The sequence below is a fragment of the Thermobia domestica genome, chromosome 8 (genome assembly GCF_964235325.1).
Source record: "Thermobia domestica chromosome 8, izTheDome1.hap1.1, whole genome shotgun sequence".
Taxonomy (NCBI): Eukaryota; Metazoa; Arthropoda; class Insecta; order Zygentoma; family Lepismatidae; genus Thermobia; species Thermobia domestica.
The window spans coordinates 234,494,405-234,503,432 of record NC_137461.1 but is presented as its reverse complement, the minus strand read 5'-3'; positions in this window follow the sequence as shown (position 1 = coordinate 234,503,432).

The following is a 9,028-nucleotide window of genomic DNA, read 5'->3' as shown; positions in this document are numbered from 1 at the left end:
TGGAGTGTGGGATTGGGCGACTTACAATCCTAGTAATTGTTTTTTTCAATTGCATATACTGCTCGATGTCGATCATTCTTTCATATTGCAAATAATAGACGTCATCTGCTGCTGTAGGTGACTTTGATCGAACGAATTTTCTTCAACTCTGCTTCGGAATATTCCCTTTTACAATGTTGAGGGCAATATCTAACTTTAAGGTCACACACGCCAATCGTCCTACTTTCAATTTCCCAATGATTTTTCACATCTAAAGTCACCTAATTATTGTCTTCGCGCCATGCTGTTTTCAGTAAAACGCACAAAGTACAATTTAATAGACTCTTAGTTTGACAGGGAGTCCTTTCCCAATTACTCTACTGATTCATGTTGGGAAGAGCAGAGCTATTACTAAGATTTAAAATTTTTACTTTTCAAAATTCACTCAAATAATATAACTTACTGCTGAAGACAAGTATTATAATATATTCACATTATATCCTGATATCCCCATCGTCATTTTAACGTAAGTATATTACAAAGTAAACCTATGAAATCTTACACATGATTAAATCGTAGCTTAAACAATGGGATTAAATGTGTATGCTGAAATAGAAAGCATCCAATATCCAGTAAGGTCAACAAGTACAAATAACAAATTAAAATTACATTGAATTGAATTGAATTGAACTGAAAAGTGTTTTATTCAAGCGGGCGAGGTTCAGCATATTGCTGCTCTACCACCTAACCCTTGTCAAGGAAGTACATTGAGTTATACAAAAAATATACAATCAATTGAGTATAAAAGATACAGTGATATACAACAACGAATACAGGTATACATTAAGATGATAAAAGAAGGATAAAAAAGTGGTACTTTTAACAAAACACACACACACGTACAAGTACTACAAATGAAGAAAGAAAAAAGGTATACAAAGACGAACATAAAAGCAAACACATACCGATCAATAACATAGAGACAAATTAAGTTATGCTTTTTTGTTCACAATGCAGGGGGAGGGAGATGAAATATTTTTACAATGCATGATTATTTATTAAAGAAGATGTATCAAGCCAAATCTGATTTCATTTAAGTGGTTCGAGTGATAGATAAAATGAAATGAAATCTTTGAGTTTTACGTCCCACGTTTTTGCCGGTTAGGCTAAAGGAGACGGTGATAATGAGTAATGAATGAAGTGGTGGAATGAAGAAAGTTGGAGGAAACGGGAGAACCCCGAGAAAACCCACGCACACGGTGTTTGTCCACCACAAAGTTCACTTGGCGGGGGAAGGAATCCAACCTGGAACCCCAAGCACCAGAGGTGAACGCTCTACCACTGTGCCACCGCGGCCCTCTTCGAGTGATAGAATACAAACGATGGATACCTAAACTTAAATTTTGTTGGCTGAGTAAATAAATATTAACGTTTTTTGAAGAAAGTAAATGTTTTGGCTTGTTTTACTATATTTGGTAGAGCACTCCATGATCTTGGTGCTAATACTGAAAATACCGCAGTGGTTTGCTCTAGTCTATGGTGTGGAATACCAAACGTATTTCTTTTGCGTGTTAAGTGAGTGTGAATAGTTGACCTAGCAGTGAGTTCCTGTATAAATACGCGGGACTTGTTGTTTTATGAATTTTATAAATCAGAGAGCAATAATGCAAATGTCGTCTTCTGGACATTGTCAGCATGCTGTTGCTGTTCAGAATAGGAAAAATATGATCGAGTTTTAGTACATTCTAACAGAAGCGGATGCATGAATTTTGTACCTTGTTGATCAGGATGAGATTGCTGTTTGTTAGAAGTGGGCCATACAGAACATCACAATAATGTAACAAAATAGTATCACCGTTTATGTCAGGAGTAGGTTGGTATCTTTGAACAGACAGTCTCGTATTTTGTACAAGTTTCTTAGTATTCCTAGAGCTTTTGAACACTGAGTAGTGACGTGATTATTCATAGAGAGCTTATCATCAATTTATACTCCAAGACTTTTCTACACAAGGGGAATAGCTAATGCTTGAGTCCATTATTTGTAATTCTAGTTTGTCAGGAACAATTTTATTGAGTTGATTAGCGGAACCTAGAACAGTATAAGTACATTTTAAGGGATTAATAACAAGACCGTTATCAATACACCAGTTACTGATGGCATTAAGATCTTGCTTAAGGAATCGAACAACTTGTGGTAAGTCCTGAGGCAAGGCTTTTATATACAATTGAGTGTCTTCTGCGTAACAGTACATCTTTGAATGCTGTACAAAAGACACCAGATCTGCAGTGTATAAGGTAAATAATACTAGCCCTAAAATTGAGCCTTGTGGACACCTCTGTCAAGAACAGCAGCTTCAGAAATTGTGTAATGAGAGGAACTACGTAAAGTAGCTTGCTGTTTTCTCTCATGTAGTTAGGATTTGAACCTTTTTATGATATTTACTGAAAAGTTATAGTGTTTCATTTTTTCTAAGAGATCACCAAGCTGGTCAAGGTCAAATGCCTTTGAGAGGACTGATAAAACCAGTATTGCATGAAGCACATTGTCTTTAATACCTAACAAAGCAGTAGAGTGCTGTGAAATATACGAAACCCAGATTGTTCGCATGGAAATATGCCAGAGCTATCAATATATAAAATCATTTGCTGAAACACTAGCTTTTCAATTCCTTTGAAAGAACTGGCAAATTACTTATTGGCCTAAGGTCACTAGTTGATTTAATACAAGGCTTCTTTGGTAATGGCAGAATTTTAGCTAGTTTCCAGAGATTAGGGAATTTACCATTCGATAAACAGTAGTTCACAATACTACTTAAGAGAGATGTGATAACAGATAAAGCTATTTTAAGCATATGTGATGTTATTTCATCAAAGACCATGGCATTGGATTTAATGTTAGCAATTACTCTTCTAACTTCATGTCCATGAACAGGTCTTAACATGAAAGGAGTTCCACAAGCAGTGTGTTCCAGTGAACTGTACCGATTTATTTGTTTATCAAATGTATCGTCACTTGTTACTGTCGGAAACCTTAGCAAAATGACGATTTATGACATGAGGATAATTTAGTTCTTCAGGGTGGTTCAAAGATGAACTTTTTCCACCTATTCCCAAATTATGTAATGTCCGCCAAGTGTCTGTTGTTTTTAGCGTTATTTATATAAAAGGAAAAGTACGCAATCTTTTCTTGTCGAATAACTGCCGTAGTAAGATTACGAAATTCCTTTTACTCATTCCAGTGTTGCTGTGACTTAGTGCGTTTGAACCTTCGGAGCGCACGATCGCGTATTTTCATTAGCAGCTCCGTATTGCCTGACACATAAGGGAATTTGTTATTCCAAACTTAAACCATTTTCACTGGCACGTGCTGATCGAACAGATGTCTTAAAGAAGTCTGAAGAAAATTAACTTTAGCAACTATAAAATCCTGAGATTCAATTTGTTTCCAGTTCATGGCTTCAGAATTTTGTAGAAATGCGTCGTGATTAAATATATTAAGTTGCGATAACGAATAATATCAAATAATCTTCTTGGCGGTTTTTCAATGTTCAGGAAAACATGCGTTACCCAATGATCGGATGACCCAATGTGTGGGTTAACGCCACTTGATACTACCATGTAAATTTAGTCGGTAATAATGAGATCGAGTAATGATTCAAGGAACTTTGTTATTCTGGTTGGTTCTTTAATGAGTTGGGCAAGAACAAACGTATCGAAGATACCGTTCAAATATTTTGTTTCCGCTTCGCAAGGACAGAGCTGATCACAATTAAGGTCACCTGGTATATAAAGGCAATCAACTTGAGGATATACATGTGTAATCAGATCCTCAAGAGTAGACAATTTGGTGTAGGTGATATTTGGTGCTCTATAGATTGATACGATACCTATACGTAGCGAATTTATTTCCACCATTACCGTAAGGCATTCTACTTGATCTGAATTAGGTACTTCAACTAGTTTTACATCCAAATTTTGAAGATAACACATTAAAATTCCTCCAGCATGATGTTCGCTTTCTTGTCGAAGAACGGAATAGCCAGGTATATTAATAAGTCCTGTATCAGTTGATTGGTAAAGCCACGTTTCACTAACTGTAAAAATAGCACACTGTGATTCTAACATTAGTAAACGTATTTAATTTATTTTAGGTAAAATGGAACGAACATTAGCTTGCATAATTAAAATTGAGACTGTTGTCTTGCCCTACAGTCAAACCTTTAATTAAAAGGTTTGTTGATACCAGTGTTTAAATATTCCGTTGTGCCATGCCACTGTTTATGAATGCTCCATTGTACTATGTCAACGTTACTCATAACTATTGTTAAACAATTTTCTTACAACTACAAAATAACGATAATGTACCAACTAGTAAACAGTTTAAAGCTAGAGTGGCACCCACCTTTGAAAAACAGTAACATAAATCTGATCCATCATCTCCATAAAGAAGAAGTAATCTACTTTTTGCAAGAACATAAATTTCACTACAAGTACACCCCTAAATACCGGCATATACAAAAACACAACGGACACTAACAAAAATATCGTAAGACTGTATTGAACAAAGCTAATGAAGCAGTCACTAAGAGAAGTGTTCAGTATAGTAATCAACATAACACAAATATTTAAAAAAATATCTATCTACGCTTTTACAACAGACGAAACTCAACCCACATTTGCTGTTGACAGAGTACACTACGCTGAGTGTAAATGGCTTCTAGCTCACTTGCAGTGGTTATGAAGTGCTTTTGTTTCCCTTTCACATCAACTATTTTACAATCTTGAGTAAAAACGTTCCATGCACCAAACTTCTGTGTCGCATTTTTGAGTGGTTGAAGCCGAGCCTTGCAAAGATCTTCTCTGTTTGTGGTACCGGAATTCTTTAACTTTCTTTTGCTTCTAAATACCAATGATCTGATCCTTTAATTTGTAAAATTTCACTATGATAGGTCTGTTCTTACCGGAAAAAAACTGGACCAATTCTGTGTGTTCGACACAAGTCAGAGTTCTGAAGTTTCATTCCAAGACGATTTTCAAACAGAGGCAAAGCAATTGCATCCGTATCTTCTCCATCATGTTCTGGTAAACCGAAAATTCGAATGCTATTACTGCGTTGGTACTGCTCTAGTTCTACAATTTTGTCACTTAAAACAGCAAATGTTTTGCCACGTTTTCAAGTTCATTCTTCATGTTGTGCATATCTGTTTTCAGAACGCTAACCTCATCACAGTTAAATATCTTAGTTTCCTCAAAACATTCAACCACCACCTTTATTACAGTTTCAATAATAGAATCTACTATGACCTTCGTTACCTCTGGAGACTGAACGGCCAATTTCACTTCACTACAAATCTGTTTCACAAGTTCATCTTTTACGTCTTGGGATGAATGTGCATTTGTAGTGCTTGTATTGTTGCTTCGTGTATTCTTCGGCATATTTCACTACTAACACAGTAAAACAATATATATATTTTACATTAAAAGGACGCTTAGTGATTTATGAATAACAAATACATACACTCAGCACTATCTTCATAAAAATCGCTTCATAAACAGCACAAAAGTGGGAGAATTGTTACGCAATCCTACACACTGGCAGTCATCTTGGAAAACGTCATGACAAAGTCGTCAGAGGGGCAATAGTAACAAGAAATGAACATTTGCAAAAAGTATAAATTATATTTATACTTTTTGCAAAAGTTCATTTCTTATTATATTTAACTTTAGCAAGTGAATTATATTTATACTTTAGCAATCGATGCGCCTTCAAGGACATCTCAATCTTAACAGAGTAAAACCTCTATTCATGAGCTGAATTTTAAGAGAGAGCAACACTTAGAAAATGAAATAATTATCACAAATCTAGCTAATCAAACCTTCTACACAAATCTCCAGGAAACGTTCAGTTCCCGAATCCTTCTTTGCAATAATATGTTTCAAAATATCTTGCACTCGAGAGATAACAAGAAACACGATCCGTTAGTAACACTAAATATTTGTCATAAAATTAGTGATCTCAAATATTTGAAAAAACTCACACTTGACCAATTCAGGTTCGAAACGCTAATCTAAGGAATGTGATTCCGAGTTCCATTCAGACAAACAAGATGAAACCTACCTTCTCCTATGGTAGAATTTAGAATTTCGTGAGTTAAACCTTCTCTATTCTAGGGAACGCCTAAGTTATACAACTATATGTCGAGTTATACAACTATATAAAGTTGGATATAACTGCACAATGACGTCATTTTAATAGAAAGATTTTCGTCCGCTATCGTCATCCATTCTTGTTATTACTTCAGATATCATTACTTATTTTTTATTTTTATTATTTTATTATTCATTCGTTTTGTAATTGTTCCACAAGTTTGTTAGATATTATAGTGCAAACTAGAATTCATTTGTACCTGAAATTACTTTCTGAAATAGAAGCAAAATAATATATGTACGCAGTTTAATAAAGCATTAGAAAGACCGTACAGAACTACCCAGAGCTGACAGATAAAATCCTTAGGTATAAATGTAGAAATAAATGAAATGACATCTTTAAGTTTGACGTCCTGCGGTTATGGTGGTTTGGTTAAAGAAGACGGTGATGATAAAATAATGAATGAAATGGTGGAATGAATAAAGTGGGAGGAAACGGCAGAACCCCTAGGAAACCCACGAACACGGTGTTTGCCCACCACAAATTTCACTAGGCGCGAGTTGGGATCGAACCTGCGAACGCATGTATCATAGGCGAACACTCTACCACTGAGCCACTGCGGCCCTTAAATATAGAATTACATGCTTGGAGAACGCATACACTATATTGAATCCAACGCGAATAGTTTCTACGAAAGTTATTGTGTACTCCCTCACTCTCTAGGGAACATCTGAAACCCAAACAATTTTAATAATTTCGAGTCAAAGGAGGAAATATAAACGATATTGTTCTATAATGGAATAAGTATCATGTATCATTTTCATGTGCTCATGAAAATGTACCCTTATCACTTTTCATAGATTGTAAAAGAAACAACTTGTCATAGGATAAAAAAAACTTTTACCCCATTTATCTTGACATATGTAAAACTCAAAGAAAATAGATGTTTCTGTCTGAAGAAGGTACATTTCCAATTAAATTATAATTTTATGACAATTATCGTTAATTATACAGACGTTCATGCAAATAGTCTGGATTGAATTGTGAAAGACTGCTCCATTGTACGTACGAAACAAATATCCTTACCTCTTAGTCTGATAAAGTCTCGAGAGAAATTGATATTCAGATTCTTAAAATATTGATACTTGTACCCTTGTAGTTACTAATGCTATTATTAAAAAATATACTCAAATGATCACAAAACATTTTGCATGGGTACGATACACCTAGATACATGCATATAGATCAATAGGCCTATAATGTGTATGTTTGCTAATGTATAAACGCTAACAAAAGTCCACTCACACTTCCAACTTTTATATACTTCAACGTTAGAGAACGAACTTCTCAGCATTATGAGATGGGTTGTGAACTAGATAAGGCGTTTTACAGGTGTACTAGATAGATCAAAAGCTGTCAGTGTAGGAAACTGCAGAATAGTGGAATAAAATCTATGACTCTGCAACGAATAAACAATCGATAAGAACACACTGTTTAGTATGTAAAGAGCGATTGGTACTATGAAAATTTAAAAAAGTGATTTCATTTAACATTAGACATACCAGGGAGAGATCAACATTGTTAAACCTGCCATTTTGTTTCACATGATACGGCACTCTGTAAAATCTCTGGTTGCTTTACATTATTCGTTTGAACAGCACCTTCAAATTTGATAGTTTTTATATGTGTGCTGATTTTTTTTATGAAACAAATAACTCGTCATGCGAGGTGAATTGACTCATATCTTTGTTTGAAAAACCCTTTTTTGCGCAAAAGCATCGCATCTCTCATTTTCATGAAACAAAAATTATTATTATGTGTCATTTACAAATTAAACCTAACAAGAGTATTTTCCATTCTTATATTATTAGTTTCCAGCATGTTAGAAAAATGAAATCCAAGAAACAAAGGACAATTCTAGAAACTAGAAACGAGATGTGCAGTGCCAGGCAGCCTAATTAAAAAAATATTCCGTCAGTAGAAAACGTTTAAAATATGACAAATACTCAAGATACATATCTCTGAGTATTTTGTAAGCACGTAACAGGAGTCTGTGTAATTAAATATCCACTTAATAATACAAGAATCGCCATTAGAAGAATTTACGAGGCCAAAGAAACACAAATTCTCTCTTCTAGAACGTCATAACATGTCATTCACAATCATTTGCTGTATTCTAAGTAACCGAGAACTCTAAATTCGTAAACAAGAATAAGAAAAATAATCTAATCAAAAATAAAACATATTTCAATAAGATTTATTTATGTTCTTTCGATGAACATGTGCATGATTATGGCATCTAATCTGAAGATGGACAACTTTGAACAAATAAAATTTATCATTTACCGTGTAAAATGAAATTTATTTAAAACTATTAGTTTTCAGTAAAGTGGATATGAGCTGAAGACGTTGGGATATATATAGACCAGACCTTATAGCTAATTAATTATTCTTTCACTACTGGTATTTTCTTAACGTGATAGTTGTCTTAATAAAATAAGTTGCGGAGAGAGAAAACGAAAAGATGTTTGAATGAAAAAAACATCAATGAATACAGATACGTCTTCTTAAGGTTAAAGCAATCAAGTGTCTGTTAGGAAAAAACTTTTGAACTAATTACTGAGCAGTTGTCAATTAAATCATACAGTATTTTGTACTTGTAACCAACTTCTGCGATACTAGTTAGCGATAAAATTATATTTTCACCATCTTACACAGACTAACCACGGTAAATGGGATGTCAAACTGTCAGTTTGTTTTAATCCTCGGTTAAAAGTTAGTTTGTGCTCCACTCGGTAAACTTAGCAGAGCAACTATAGTCATGTTCTGTGATATTTTCTTTTTATTGTGTTACATTAAGCCAATATAACTATTATGGTATTGTGAACTTTTTGTAGTAAT